Source organism: Pyrus communis, chromosome 8 (genome assembly GCF_041283825.1).
Source record: "Pyrus communis isolate YQ-2024b chromosome 8, ASM4128382v1, whole genome shotgun sequence".
Lineage (NCBI taxonomy): Eukaryota > Viridiplantae > Streptophyta > Magnoliopsida > Rosales > Rosaceae > Pyrus > Pyrus communis.
Genome location: NC_142572.1, coordinates 15,004,875 through 15,020,926, shown reverse-complemented (window position 1 = coordinate 15,020,926; position 16,052 = coordinate 15,004,875). Strand labels below are relative to the sequence as shown.

Sequence of the window (16,052 nt, the reverse complement as noted above, 5' to 3'; positions counted from 1 at the left end):
TATAACAAGCTAACAATTAATACTACGGGTGCAATTTGGACGGATTGGAAGGTCAACCCAATTCTAATCCAACTTTTACAATTTGGGATTGGGTACGGGTTGGGTTTTAATCGGATTCATTCGGACTCAGGTTTAATCGAGTTTGGGTTTACTTGGGTTGGGTTTGGGTTACCCAACTTTTTCAAGTTTTATTCGGGTTCATGCAAAGTTTGAATTAAAATACAAGAAATACCAAAGCTAGTACCAAAAGAAAAGAAAAGAAAAAAAATAAAAAGAGAGAGGAACACTTCATTGTCCAAGGCTAGTACCCAACTCAAGTCTTGTCATTCGAAGCTCTTGCAGAAAAACAAGGCTAGTAGCCAACCGGACATAGATTACAAGCTTCCTTCGAGCAAAAATCAAAGTGTGGCTGCCAAAAAAACAATTGTTTTCTGCAACTCCATGCACTTTTCTATCATAATCCATCAAAAGTCACTAGTGAATCCTCCACGAAGGTGCAAAGGTCGTTGAGAAGCATGTTGCACAGCTCAACCCAATCGGGTTTGGTTGGGTTGAGTTGGGTTGCACAAATGATCAACCCAACTCAACCCAATTAATGAACGGGTTGAAATTGGATTGGGTTCGGATGAGTTATAACTAAAAAAAAAATCCGCTTGTTCGAGTTTAAAGTCGGGTTGGACATGGACGGGCTTGAGTTGGCCCAACCCAAGTTGCACCCTTCACTAATACTGATCCTTTTCTGTTGGATTGCTGAATGTTAATAATTGTTGGCCCATTTTTTACCACTGGTAATCAATCAAAATAAAATAAAAAATTAGTCGCATGATCAATGATATAAATACTAATCTTATAGTGATATTGCAGTGTAGAAAAACATGAATGATACGCTGAGAAAAGGAGTAGTGCTAAAGTATGATTAGGACATTCCCAATTGCATTATATTAGCTGGTCTAAAAGGAAAAGGCTAGGTTGAATTGTTTATGGATGTCCTGTTCCATTTGGTGAACGAAGCTCTCACTCACTTTGTCAAAATGTGATTGTCTGTTTGTCCTTTTTCCACTCTTATTTAGCAAGGAGCTGTCCAAACATTAGTAGTGGGATATGAGCATGATTAACTTAGGATAATAAAAAGATATTCAAAAAGCATCGTCTGCATGCATAGACACCAAAATAAAAACCTCCGAATCCTTGCTGCACCAAAATTATGCAACCTACATTTCAAAAGCAAAAATTGAAATGAATTGCATCTATATATGGAATTCGTTTTCTGATGAAGACCAGAAAGATGTCAAATCAATGAAATATGTAATGGGGAGCGTTAAATAGTGGGGGTGGCCAACAAGTATTGGTTATGTGGCTTCTGTCATCCACATAAGACCACTGCATATGTACAAGTAGTGCTCTCAGGGTACACAACATTGGAAGAAGCATTCAAATAAATCTACAGGTTCCTAGCACTCCTGCACTGAAAAGAAACCTAACCTCAGAGACTTTTGTTAGTTTCTTCTCATAGTTATCTTTCAATTTCCATAGTTTGTACATGTAGATAACCATTAATATATTTAGTGCTCCAATACATATTTACCTAACTTGGGATCATGTTTTTGTTGGCATGGGTTGACTTTTCTGTATTTTACTGATTCGAACAGTGTCTGTTAGAAATTACATGCTCTGTTTTTGTAATTAAGTTTCATTAATTACCTCTGTTATTGGACACCCAGTTACAATTTAGCAGTGTTTAGCTTCAAAGTTTGATAAGATTGACAGATGTGGACGTACCCATTTAAAAAGAATATGCTACTTGAAGATTCTTAAAATTCTTATTCATGTGTGGTAGTTAAATTTCTAGAAGTTTTATCAGAATTTTTATGGATTGTATTCCGAAAGGGTTGTAACTTGTAAAACAAGCCATGCCAGAAGATAATTTTATATCTGAATTCTGAACCAATCCTTGTAAACTTGTCTTAGTTTTTGTTAGCATAACATATATATATATATATACGTAAAGAAGTTAATAAGATATGCCTTGGGATCAGCTACCTAAAATCCATAGCAGATGTTCTTAGGGATCAATCATGACCATGACAATAGCATTTTGCTGGTTATTCGGATTCTCTGATACCTTTAAACTTCATATTGGCTATATATGCATGAGGGGTATAAACCAACTTTTTAATCGTACTATTGTCAATCGTGAGATTTAAATTTAGAATCTCTAATGGTTATTAATTGCTAGGCTGAATAGCATCTTCCACTGAAGATTCGAGTACGCATATAAATTTGATTTGACTACTCATTACATGTGGCAAGCATTTACATATTGAATAGTTGGTTTACTCTTTAAATACGTAACAAACATTTATTGGAAAAATGGCACCATAAAAACTATATTTTAGTTGCAAGAGAGAATCTCGTACGTAGGCACTGGAACTAGTTGAAGCTTAGGAGACCATATGAACCTTCTCACAATGCGAAATGTTGTATTAATATATGCTAGAGATTGATGTAGCTTCGCTTTTATATTTATAGTTGACCCTCCTCACAAATGTAATTTGCTCATGGTTGAGGGTTCAACACTTGATTTCATAATTTCATTCTTTGCCACTTAATCAAATAAATGATATATAAGTTCATGTCCTCATACTAATTTGAATTATTTTTATTCGAATTTGCACCAAGGTGCATATAGGTATGATTGTTTTTCGTCATTGTTATAAAGCATCATCTCCTATAATGTGATTAATTAAATCATAACGATATCAAGGTTGGCAATTTGGAACATTTTTTATGCTAGATAGATTGATAATTATGATCATGTTTTAAGTAATTTTCATATATAAGCTCAATTATCATAATTTTATAGTCACTTAAAACTGACACTCCTTAACAGAACTTTTGATTCTGCCACTGTACGTAGGATGCTCTATTATTCTAATGTCTTGTTACTAGACACGCCATCATCCACCAACAATTTGGCGAACTAAAATTTGTTACCTGCATGATATGGTACGTGGGTTTTATATATTCCAAAAGGGTTGTAGCTTGTAAAACAAGACATGCCAGAATAGAATCCTATATCTGAATTATGAACCAACCCTTGTAATCCTGTCTTAGTTCTTGTTAGTATAACATATATGTAAAGAAGTTAATAAGATATGCCAGATATGCCTTGTGATCAGCTACCCAAAATCCACACCAGATGTTCTTAGGGATCAATCATGACTATGACAATGGCTTTTTGTTGGTTATTCAGATTCTCTGATGCCTTAAAAGTTCATATTGGTTAATATGCAAGAGGGAGACAATCCTTTTTTTTTTTTTTATCTTACAATTGTAATCGTGAGATTTAAATTTAGAATCTCTTGTAACAAAATAGATGATTACTAGACTAACGGTTGTTACTTGTTGGGCTAACAAGCATCTTCCACCGAAGATTTAAGTATTCATGTCGATATGATTTGACTAGCCATTGACGCTTGTCGCCAATTCACTACATGTGGCAAGCACCTATTGAATAATTGGTTTACATTTTAGAACCAGGATCCTCGCGAAAAACCGACACGATTGCGTGATCCCTAGGGAATGGATCCGGCGAGGATCCTGATTCTACATTTTAAATACATAGCAAACATTTATTGAATGAATGACGCCATCAAAACTATATCTTAATTCCAAGAGAGAATCTCTCGTACATAGAAAACCTCATTAGGAGGATTAAATCACGTACATTGTGCGACTTATTTTACTTGTATAGCCTTCATCATACTACTAATCATTATAATGTCTTGTTTAGTTACAAAATTACTCTACTAGACTCGCCATCTTCCACCAACAATTTGGCAGACTAAAATTTTGTGACCTACATCCTATGGTACGTGGGTTTTATCTAGTTTCCAGCCCAAACTGTATTTTGGGCCGTACAAAGGTTTTATCTTAGTTTTCAGCCCATACTTCATCTTATTATTAGGGCTTTGATCTTTATAATTAGAGGCGGGCAAAGCGATTTATACGTTTGCCTTTTGGTCATGAAAACAACAGAAACAAACATGGAGCTCAGCAACTGAAATCAGAACCCAAGTTTGGGGGTGACTGAGTTTTTACCTGCAGATGAAGGAGTCTTGGACGAATGCCCCTGGATCTGTGAAGATTGGGTGTTGATGCATCTCTCTTGTTGTGGATCAGAGATACCTCGCAGAAAAAATAGTTGCATGTGTTAATTCTTTTGTTTTTCCATGAAACTCGTAAAAAATGGAACTCAACGGTAGCAAGGAGAGATATTTACCTTTGAGGATTTCGTGTTTCGCAGCAGAGATCCAGCAATGGTGATGAACTTTCAGACTGGGACCGAAGGTAATAGGAGGCATGTTTTGAATTTATCAGATTTTTAAATTTAATTTATTATTTAATAAATTAATGATGAAAAAAATTAGTTAATTAAATAATAATTATGGTATACAATGAGTTTTTTTTTTTTTCTTTTAATTTTATAAATTAATTTAAATAATTTGACTGTCTGCATCAAATGCTAAGTATAAAAATATAATATGAATATCCTTACTAAGAAAATAAGGAGGCGCGGCTAGGTTTTCCAGAGTTTATAGAGAGAGACAGGCCTAGGATTCCTATATAATCAGAAATGAGGGAAACGAGGCTGTGTTGAAATGGTGAGATAAATAGGCATTCGGCTCTGGGCTCGAGGCTAGAGAGTGACCGGGATGGGTTTCAAGGTTTTGAATGAGGTGACAATAGGGTTTCAGTTCTTTGTTATTTTATATTTTCTTGTATTGGTTTTTTTTATTTCTATTTTTCTTTTTCTTAGGTTATTTTCTTTCTCTTTGATAGTAGTTTTACGTTTTATTTTAGGATTTCATATTTTTGTTTCTTTTCTTTTATTTATTTTCCACATCTTGACAAAGTGTGAAATAAGTTTTGGGGTGAGAAATAAAATTTTAGGATTTTAATTTTTGTGTCAAGTTAAAATTTTTTCATTCTTTTTAAGTTAATATTTATAGATTAATTTAAACGTTAGATAATCTCATAGTAGAGTCTTTTTTATTTATCGTTATTTAGACACTAGTTCATGAGTTATACTTTGATAATTTGCACTTTCACATCAACATGATTTGTGGGAAGTGAGATTGGAACACTTGCTTTTCAACTAAGTTAATTTTGAATTTTTGTTGTAAATAAAGTAAAGTTAGTTATTATCCTATAAAAAGTAATAATTATTCCACCTGAGGTTTTGCTTAGTAACCGGGTCAGTTCTGTCTCATCAGCAATGATTCTCGCGTCAAACGGTAGAGTTTTGGCATGGAACATAGTGGTTAGTTGGTTTCGTAGTCTTTCCAGCTCAAGTTAGTAAGTTCTTAGGGGTGTTCTATGTGACAGCCCGTTCCGAAAATTTTAAAACGTACGCGTGAAAAGATGATTTTGCCCCTAATGTGAATTTTTACGTTGTGTGGTTGTTTTGAGCTTGGTGTGGCTGGTTTTGCACCACATATTTTCCCCCACACATTTCCCTCACCCTTTCCCCTATCCCTACACCTATCCCGTGCCATTTCCCTTCCCATTTTCATATCCATGTGTACGGACACACTCCAAAACCCTTGTAATCTTCACAGATCGAAGAAACAAAGTACATATCCATGCTCGTGAAGTCCGTAGGAGTTCAACCATATCCATTTCAGGTAAGAATACCTTCGTTTTCACGTCGAACTCGGGATACCCGATTTTTGGCACTGTTCATGCACACGTAAATTCTTATGTTTTTGGGAATTTCAAGCTTGTAGGAAGCTTGGTGAGGTCCTTAGGAGGCTCGGGGTGGTTCGTTTGAAGGTTTTGGACGTCGGGATCACGAGTTTCGAGGTTGGCCGGAGTTGGGGGTATTTTCCCGACGAGATTTCGTGGATTTTAGCACTTGAAAGTGGTATGATTTTGTTCCTCTCGTTGTAAGCTTCATTTTGGTACCAATTTTGTGAAATTTGGTTGAAAAGCGAAGAAGATATTACGATTTGAAATTTTCCCGATTTTCCGGCGCCGTCGCCTCGCCGGAGAAGACAACGGAATATTCCGTTAATTTGGACGGAATATTCCTAACGCCGTTGACGGAATCTGTTAAAGTTAACGGAATATTCTTGACGGCGTTAACTGACGCCGTCAGCGTGCCAGGCACGTGCCTGCGCGTGGGGGCGCGTGCGGCGGTGAAAATTTTTTCTAAAAATATGGGGATGTTCCTGAGGTTGAGTAGATCACGTTGGTGTATTCATACACCTCATTTGAGCATTGTATGAGAAGTTATTTTTTAAGGTTGGTTATGTGTTTTAAAATTAACGTTTTTATAGTTGTTTCGTATATAGGTGATACCTATCCCGAGGACGAGCGTGGTCACTCGAGGCAGGGGGGTTACGACCCTTCCACATACCAATAAGTGGGCTTTTGATTTTCCGTATATACCTATATACTTATACTTTTCCCAAAAATTGATTTAGAACGTTTATTCATTTATATGCCATGCCTATAATTGTCGTTGTTATGCATTGTTAGTGGTATATATATATATATGTATGTATGTTGGGTGCTATGGACGCACAGGTAAGTGTCAGGTGAGTATGATTTATGTTTGCATTCAGTGGTGATTTGAGATGCATAGAGAGCTCATAACCTGCACCTCTGATGTTAGTGCTCCCGCCCAGAGTTGGGCACAATCCTTCACGTGATGTTCACCTCCCGCACCACAGGCTCATCTTAGATCCAAGTTAGGTGCACAGTCTTGTCGTACAGACCACTTTAGGTGGTTTCGACTCGTAGGTGACCCGCAATTATTCGCCCAGCCTTCACATGATCGTAGCACTTGAGCGTATATATATTACACCCAGGCTTGTCGTACATACCACTTTAGGTGGTTCCGACTCGTGTGCAGGTTTAGCTAGTAAGATGGAGATTTGAGCTCTAGATTCAACCGTACAGGTCACATTAGGTGACTCCGGCTGTCAGATTATGTGATATTGATGCGATATTACCTAAGCACTTGCATTTTACTTTGAGGTTTTGGCATAGCATATTCCTGAGCATGATTTATATATGTATATTATATTTTCTGGGAAGTATACAGGTTTTACGGCGAGGGGTTAGAACTTATTTATTAAATGGTTTTCGAAAAGCTTTGTTTTTGCCCACTCACGCTTTTGTTTTGCGCCCCTTCAGATTCTAGTTGGCTAACACGTTTGGTGGCTTCCCTGAGGATTTCCCCGGCATATCTGACAGACCACCACCAGTGTAGGACCTAGGGCTGGGTTCGGTTCTAATCGGTTCGGTTTTTTGTCAAAACCGAAACCGAACCGAAATTTCGGTTCGGTTCAATTTTTTTTCGGTTTTTTTCGGTTCGGTTTTTTTTCGGTTCGGTTTTTTTCGGTTCGGTTTTGGTTTTTTTTCGTTTTTTTTTTTTTTTTTTTCTCCCTCCAAAATTATTATAAAAAAAAAAGAAATATGAAAGTTCACATTCATATTAAGAGGCCAGGCGGAATGAAAAATAAGGAGGAGGAGGGTTAGGGTTACAGTTAAGGGTTTTGTTAAAAAGATTAAAAAATTAAAAATAATCTCACAAATCCTGAAGGCATGAGGGTTCAAACCCATGCCTCCATGCCTGTAAAGTTTCACTGAAACCAACTTGGCAACAGGTTCTGTTTTGTTATGATTGTATGACTAAACTATTTATAAATATTCAAAAAAATTATATATATATATATATATATCGGTTCGGTTCGGTTCGGTTTCCGAGCCTCAAAAACCGAAACCGAACCGGTCAGATTCGGTTCGGTTTCCGAGCCTCAAAAACCGAAACCGAACCGGTCAGATTCGGTTCGGTTCGGTTTGACAATTTCGGTTCGGTTTTTTTTCGGTTCGATTTTTTTCGGTCTCGGTCTGGTTCGGTTTTCGGTTTTTTTTGGTTTTCGATTTTTTTCGATTTTCGGTTTTTTGAACCCACCCCTAGTAGGACCACCTTCGGGTGTGCTTTTGTTGTGTCGTTTCCTTCTGGACTGCATTAGGCTTTCATACTCTGAACCTAGTGTTCACACTTACGCTTGCACTTGTTCATTATTACCTTGTGTAAAGCTAGTTTTTATTTATTCGTATTATTTATATTATTATTTTAATAGCTTCCGCACTGTGCACATGGTTACGTCACTTCCACATGACGGCCAGCATGCCCTGATCTCGATCGGGGTGTGTCATTCTACACCTAGTTACCTAAGGCCCTTGTGGTTTGGGAGTTATTGACCTAAAGCTTGCTACATGGGTTGGATCAAAAGCTTAAGTGAACCGACATTGCACAACCACTACTGTTATTGGAAAAAAAAAAAAAAGAGAAAAAAAAATCGGAAAGAAGAAAAAATAAAATAGTTATATTTGAATTTAGTATGTGTGAAATAAATGGACATGAGGTAAGAGTTTTAGTCGAGTCTCCTTAGCTATGTTGGTTCAATTTACACCAAAGGAAGTTCATGAATTCTTTTCTAACTGATTCTAAATAGCTTAGACTCTGTGATGGGATTAGTTGGAACTTTTGGAAAGATGTTCTAATTTTTAACGTTTTCTATGGATTGCAACTTGGAGGTGAAATTTTGTGTCTTAGTTACTTTTGTTTAAGTTTCTAGTTTGTTAGTTTTTTTTTTTTTTTTTTTTTTTTTTTTTTGAGTTTTGTTTTGCTTGAGGACAAGCAAAACTCTAAGTTTGGCGGTATTTTGATAAGTCGATTTCATATTATATATTTTACCTCATTCTTAGTATATTTTGGTAATTATTTTGGTAGAATTTTGATATTTTGCTTTATATTTTCAACATAGAACATTCGACTTCTTCTGGAGCGAAACATACTCAAATCGATGAATTTTAGAGTGATTCAAATTGGAAGACGTTCGCGTGTCGCTTGGTGTGTTCGTGTCAAAATTTTAGCAATTTCTATCAAGCGGTTATTTTTTGATAATGGAATAAAGAAGTTGTGTGTAGTTCTATAAAATAACGTTTTTGGGCTTAAATGCAGTTTTTGGAGCCCAAGATAATCTCAGATGGGTTCTTGGCCTTCTGGAGAAGTGTTCAGAGTAGTCCAAACTATAAATCTAGCATTTTGGGCCAGTTTTGGAGCTGATATGGGTCTAAAACGTGGCAATGAAGGATTTTGGGAGAAATTCCAAGTTAATTTAGGATTATGTTTTCTAATTTATTTCAATTTATTTTGTTTCCTAGTCTTATTCTGAGACCCTTTAATAGGAGGATTTAATTAGAGTAGTATAAATTAGCCTTTTTGGCCTGCCGTAGGGTTTTTCTTCTTTATACAATTTTTGGAGAGAAGATTTTGGGTAAAGCTTAGAGAATTCAAGACTTATACTTTCAAGGTGTTTTCATTCTTTTTCTATTTCAATAAAGACTTTGTGATTTTTATTATGAATATGCGTAACTAATTCTCTATGCTAGGGTGAGGTCATGATCCTTAGCAAGAATATGTAATCTCTTTTTAAGTTGCTTATGAATTTATGCATGCAAGTTTGAATTGTTAATCACCGGTTTCAACTATCTATTTGTCTTAGTGATTCGTGACCATTAGGATATTTAGAAAAGTAATTTGATGAAATTTTGGCGGAGGGCTGTTCCTAAAATTGACTAAGTCTTCTTGTAATTAATATGTGTAGCTTCTTAGGATGGACGACACGTCTTAAGGGTTATATGGTTTTTCAAAAGGTTTTCACAAAACTTAATGAGTCTTGCATGTGCACATTCGATCTGAACACCACAAACAGGTTGCATGTTAAATATACGTTCTATGTTGGAGGTTCCAAGTAGGATATACTCTAGGAAAACCTAACATTCAAAATATGCATGTGTAATTCATAAGTAATTAGAAGAACTACATAGGGTTGTTAGGATGACGGCGTAATCCTACCACTTTCTCACTTTGAATTCTAAAAATTGTTTCCTTTTTCCTTCTTTAAAACTGCAGATTTTAGTTAACCTTTTTAATTAAATTCGTTTTTCTTAATTTAGGTCATTAAATCACCCTTTTCAAAAACTTTGCTCTAATTAATAAGTTGAGAATTGATTTCGCGTTAATCTATTTAAATTAATCCCTGTAGAGAACGATCTTGCTTGAGCCAATTATACTACAATAACCTTGTTTCTTTTGCAAGTTTTTTAAGTGTTTTTAACCCTTTTTGCGCAGGTGGTAAAAATCATATCACCTCCCATGCGCAGGGTGCTAGCTATTCTCAGGGGAGATTTCCGTTTTTTGTTATATAAAAATTGATCAAACACTTAAAGCTGTCATACTTTCAACGAACTTCAAACCCTCTTTTACTGTGCATATATGAAGATGGAGAATCGAATTTAAGACCTCAAGGGTGCAGAGAACTACATGTTGGATGATAACCACTTAAATTACAAGCCTATTTTCCTTCATCAGACATTTATTAGCAAAGATCCACATTGATTGCCAGTGTCGTTGAAGAACCAAGTTCCCAGAAGGTTAGAAGAACAAGCGAAAGTACAGAGGGATGACCATGAGCGGGGCACATGAGCTCTCCAAGGTTGGTTTTTCGTACAGTGGCACAATTAAGCTGAACCAGCCAATATATAAGTGAAACAATTAGATTGGTCAAAAAAGTATAAAGAAGCGCGGCCCATACGAGTGGGAGCAAAAAGATGAGCCTCATGCGCCTGGAAATTGGATGCATTGATTGAAACAGACTTCTGAATCAAAAATGGAAGCTACAGTTAATGATTGCTAAAGCCCTAAGTTAATTATTTGATTAAATTGCTTATCCATTGTCACTATAACAATAAAAATGTAAAGTGTAAACGCAAATTCTGAAAGTTGATGGGGAGTGGGATCTTATTATTTTAAGGGGTTTACATTCTTGGTGCAGTATGAAAATAAATTATATATAAAAATCAAAGTCATTATATTATGAGAAAAGGGGATTATATTATGCTAATTTGCAGATGCAGGTACATTCTGGGGTTCTAGAATATAGTAGCCAGCTAATTAGAAATAAATTATGGATCAAGCCAGCTAGTTAATTAACTACCTAGCTGGGTTAATTGGAATATAATGCAAAGCTCTCTAAGAAAGGTCAAGAAATTTTATAAATTAATTAAATTGTGCGCGTGGTAGGAAAATGATCAGATGTCGGTTTAATCATTGGATGCTATTATTCCTGGATTTGTATGATTTGAGGAGGGCTTTATATTATGCATTCTCTGTAAAGTTGAATAACATAAAAGAAAAGAGATAACAGACGAATCTTTATTGAATTAAATCGTGAGAAATTGGTGAGTTCTTATTTGTTTAATTCATCACCATATTGTTTTGAGTACTAACCCTAAGCTGGCTTTTGAACTATGAGAAAGAATACAAGAGAGGAAATAAGTAGGTCTGCCAAACTTGGAAGGCACAAGGTTGACCACGCCAAATCAACTTTGTCATGCACTGAAAATGTTAATTAGGAAGATAATTTAGATTATGTTTTGCTGAGAAACTTTTTGGTGTAATGGTAATAGTGGCCAATGTTATGAGTTTCGCTAAGTAGTACTATTTTTCTGTTCTTATGATCCCTTCTTGAATTTTGTAGGAGTCGTTTCATAAACATTTCATTTTTAGTTATTAATTTTTGTTTTTAGTTTTCACTTTTTAAAAAAAAAATGAAATCTTGTTATGTGACTACTTTCAGTTTTCATAAAAAATGAAAACTGAAAACTCAATGCCAAATTTTAAAAACTCTAGAAAGCAGTTTCAATTTTCATTTTCTTGAAAACCAAAAGTAGTTATTAAACAATATTTCAATTTTCAGATTTCAAAAAGGTGAAAACAAAAACTAAAAACTAAAAACGAAATGCTATCAAATGGCCCCTTAATTACTCGTATAAGAACTCAGGGTAAGTACAGGTCCGTTTATTACTCTTCTTCGATCTAATTTTTTGTTTAAAAAAAAAAAGAAGATGAATATAGCTAATTTTGTAATACTCTTTAGTATAAAAACCAAAAAGTGGATCAAAGAAGGTTACCAAACAACTCCTAACACACGCGCGCGCGCGCGCGCACACACACACACACACACACACATATATATATATATATATATATATATAAACAAACAAATATAACACTCGAGGTAAGAGAGATGGTTCGACTAGGGCCGTCTCTGAGATTTAGGAGGCCATGTGCGAAATTTGTAAAAGGGGCCCTAGTTTTAAGTTTTTTTTAAGAAAAAGAATGACAATGTATTGATACTAGAAAACATTCACTTAAATCAAAACAAAGCTACTTAGTACTACAGTCTAGTGGTATTCCTCTTCACTTGTAAGTGAAAGGTCATAGGTTCAATTCTCACCAAAGGCGAATTTGAACCACATTATTGTTAGCACATTGTGATGCTTAGCTTACTCCACCACCCCCTTAGTATAATATAGTTTGTTAAAAAAAAATATATATATTCAAAACAAACTTAAGTACTCACTGATTGCATGTTTACATATGTTCTTAATGATAAGTAAAAAGAGTTACCAACATAACCTTCACTAAATAATCAAAAGCTGTTTTATCTTAAACAACCAAACATGAAGAAAAAACTTCAAAACTCTAACTTTAAAGTCACTTGAATATATAACATTGTTATATAATAAGATTAACAAACTGTCATTTTTAGGGTGTTATTATTGATGCTCAAAATATCTCATTATACTCCAAGTTTTTATATTTAGAAAAAAAAAAAAAACTCTTATAAGGAGTGCACAACGAGGTTTTAAAATGCTAACAAAAGTAATTTTTTGAATATAAAACATTATTATATGATGTTCGATTATAAAAATTAGGGGCCCCTTCAAATTTAAGACTCTATGCAATTGCACATTTCGCTCCCCCTTAAAATCCCCTCTAGGCTCGACAATCATTTGAGATCGAAGCAAGTTGTTCTCGACCTAAGCAAAGTGTTTGAATACCGTAGGACAAATTTAAAGGAAAAAAAAACAAAAACCTCTTAAATTGTAGATTAGTAGTGCGGATCACGTTATACTTGCAATATTATTTTCCAATAATGATATGTGCTTGCTTAATCTTACTATAATATACATTTGTCCTACTATAATATATGTTTGTACCTCTCAATGATCACGCTCCTTTGCTTCACCATGCGAATTACGCAAAGTTAACTAAGCTCACGCACACTACGTAAGAAGAAAATAGCTAGGAATATTCAAATGCTAACCAGCCGTTTGTCTAGTGTTGTACTTCTTTTTTCGACACTCAAAATAATCGTAAGCACGTACTTAATTATTTCTCTAATATTAAAAGATTATTTCTCTAATGTTAAAAGAGGTCACAGTTAGCCACTTAGTACTATAGTCTAGTGAGATTTCTCTTTACTTGTAAATGAGAGATCTTAAGTTCGATTCTCGGTAAAGGCGAATTTGAACCACATTATTGGTAACCCATTGTGAGGCTAAACTCACCCCCTCATCATTGGTGTAGATAATATCGTTTGTTGAAAAAAAAGAGGCCACATGTACTATGGTCTAGTAAGATTTCTCTTTACTTGTAAATGAGAGATCTTAAGTTCGATTATCGGTAAATGCGAGTTTGAACCACATTATTGGTAACCCATTGTGAGGCTAAACCCACCCCTTGATCATTAGTGTAGATAATATCGTTTGTTGAAAAAAAAAAGAGGCCACATGTTGGTGTTAGAGTAGTTGTATTTCAAAGAGGTCTCAAGTGTTTTGAGTCGAATTCTCCTTCTTTGTCAGTAAAGAGAAAAATAAATTTAAAAAGGAAGCAGGAACGAATAATTGAGCATCTTTTAGGTTTAGACTCGTTACCTTTTTCATCATTCATTTGAAAAAAGTGGAGTACTTAACTTAACTATCTTCGCTTCAGATCACAGATCATGCCATTATGCCTTTCATTTTCCTTGAACATAAGAAAATAATTAATAAAAATAATCACATGAGCTGATCTTCAAGTCTTGACGTCTGAAATATAACTTGATTTGAGACCACCGCAACTGTAAAATCCTAAGAATTAAAGAAGTAAAAATATCTTAGCCAAAAAAGTAAGTTTAATGTTACGAGTTCCCGTGAGTGTTGGTATTAGTCATGCTCGTTTCTCACACTCTGATAAATTGCTATTTTACTCCTCGTATTCAGTTGAGTTCATATACATATATACCTAATTTTAAAACTCAAACATGTATTGGTGCGAAAATGTAAACCCTAAAAGCTACAATCGGAGACAATGACAGAGATCAGTCTTCACGTATTTAACTGATGCATAAAATATAGGAGTGCTATTCAAACTCTTTTCAAAGGCAAAATTACTTTATAGTATTCAAATACTATCACGTGTATAACAAATTACTTTATATGTTATAATACGAGTAGATGGTTGGCAAGTTTATGTTTTAGAGTATAATTTTAATAAAAAACCATACATATTTTTAGAACAAATAGGCTGATTTTATGATGAGGCAGATTTTAAATTATGGTATTACAAATATGAACGATTACAAATATTACATATGTAAATCAACTTGAACTTGCTCACGAGAGAGTTTGAATAGTATTCCTATTGGTGCATACATAATTGCACGTTACGAGAATAGCCCATCTCAATCAGTCCCGAGACCCTAAAGCTTCTGTGTATATACGAAACTGTCAACCTTTTGATAGGTTTGTTACATAACTTTATATAATATATATATATATATATATCGAATTAGTTTATAGAGAAAAATGTACATTAAATATTAATCTTAAGGTCCTCAACCACTATAAATTGAAAGCACGGGCCTTCTCAAACGGACAAAAAGCAAGCAATTTCACAAAGCACTTTCACAAAAAGCTAGCCATCTACATTGACAGTTTGGTTCAGTAACAATGAACACCACCATGGATTCAAAGAAATCTAACAAGATCAGAGACATTGTCAGGCTCCGACAGATTCTCAAGAAGTGGAGAAAGATTGCTAACTCATCAAATGCAATCTCCGGCACCACCGCCGCCACCACTGCAACTAGCAGCAGCAAGAGCATCAAGTTTTTGAAGAGGACACTTTCTCTGTCTGAAAAAACAACGACTTCATTTGACGCATCAAACAATGCTGCTGTCCCCAAAGGCTACCTTGCTGTCTGTGTTGGGGAAGAGCTCAAGAGGTTTGTCATCCCAACTGACTACTTGGGTCGGCCGGCTTTCCACATTCTGTTGAGGGAGGCGGAGGAGGAGTTCGGGTTTCAGCAGACCGGCGTTCTGAGGATTCCATGTGAGGTTTCTGTGTTTGAAGGTATTCTGAAGATGGTGGAGGAAGACAAGGACATGTTCTTCAATAATATGGGAGGCTGCTCATCATCTGAAGACCAGCTCAACTTTTCTCACCACCCAGAAAGCCCAATGTGCAGATAGGGTTTTGAACCTTTATTTTTCCTACCTTTTCTTCTACTCCTCAAGATCTTATCTTTCAGATGAGAAGGAGGTGAAAGAGATTTGAAGTTGAGTTATGTAAATTATCCTCTGATGCATTTTGTCAGGCATCCAATTCCAATTCAACATCTGATTTTCTGAGACATCTAATCTACTATTTTGGTAGCAGAACTGCATATAGTAATATACTTACAGATTATATACATAGTGTAGCGTTAATGAATTAGTAAGATAATATGACACTAATCGCTCGTCCGGACACCCCATCCAAGCAGTCATAGTCAATAATCTAAGATCTTGATATCAGAAAATGCATCTACTAAAGTACGTAAAATCCCAACATTAAAAAGTAAAAATGAAAAATGAAGAGTTGTTAGAAAGCTATGTCAATCAAGATTTGAAAAACTGATGAGGTTTCAAAACCCTAAAATTTCCAAAAGTTCTCCACTAAATCAGATGACAAAGTAAATTAACGACATAAGCAGCTGGCCAATGTTTGCAAGAAATAACATCATCCATTAGATTTAGAAATCAAAAGGTATCCGATTAAAAAAATGAAATATGTTGAAAAAAGAGAGAGCTTCATTCAAAAG

General features: G+C 35.1%; 1 long non-coding RNA gene and 1 pseudogene across 1 annotated transcript; one reads left to right on the top strand and one right to left on the bottom strand.

Moving 5' to 3' along the window:
- Positions 1 to 866: 866 nt before the first annotated feature.
- Positions 867 to 5,655, bottom strand: LOC148695163 (uncharacterized). Its single transcript, XR_015965170.1, has 2 exons — positions 4,102 to 5,655; positions 867 to 1,211 (listed from the first exon to the last, which is right to left on the bottom strand). It is a non-coding gene; the product is annotated as an uncharacterized LOC148695163 (long non-coding RNA).
- A 9,164-nt stretch (positions 5,656 to 14,819) lies between these two features.
- LOC137718734 (protein SMALL AUXIN UP-REGULATED RNA 51 pseudogene) lies at positions 14,820 to 15,602 on the top strand (annotated as a pseudogene).
- The last annotated feature ends 450 nt before the right edge of the window (positions 15,603 to 16,052 follow it).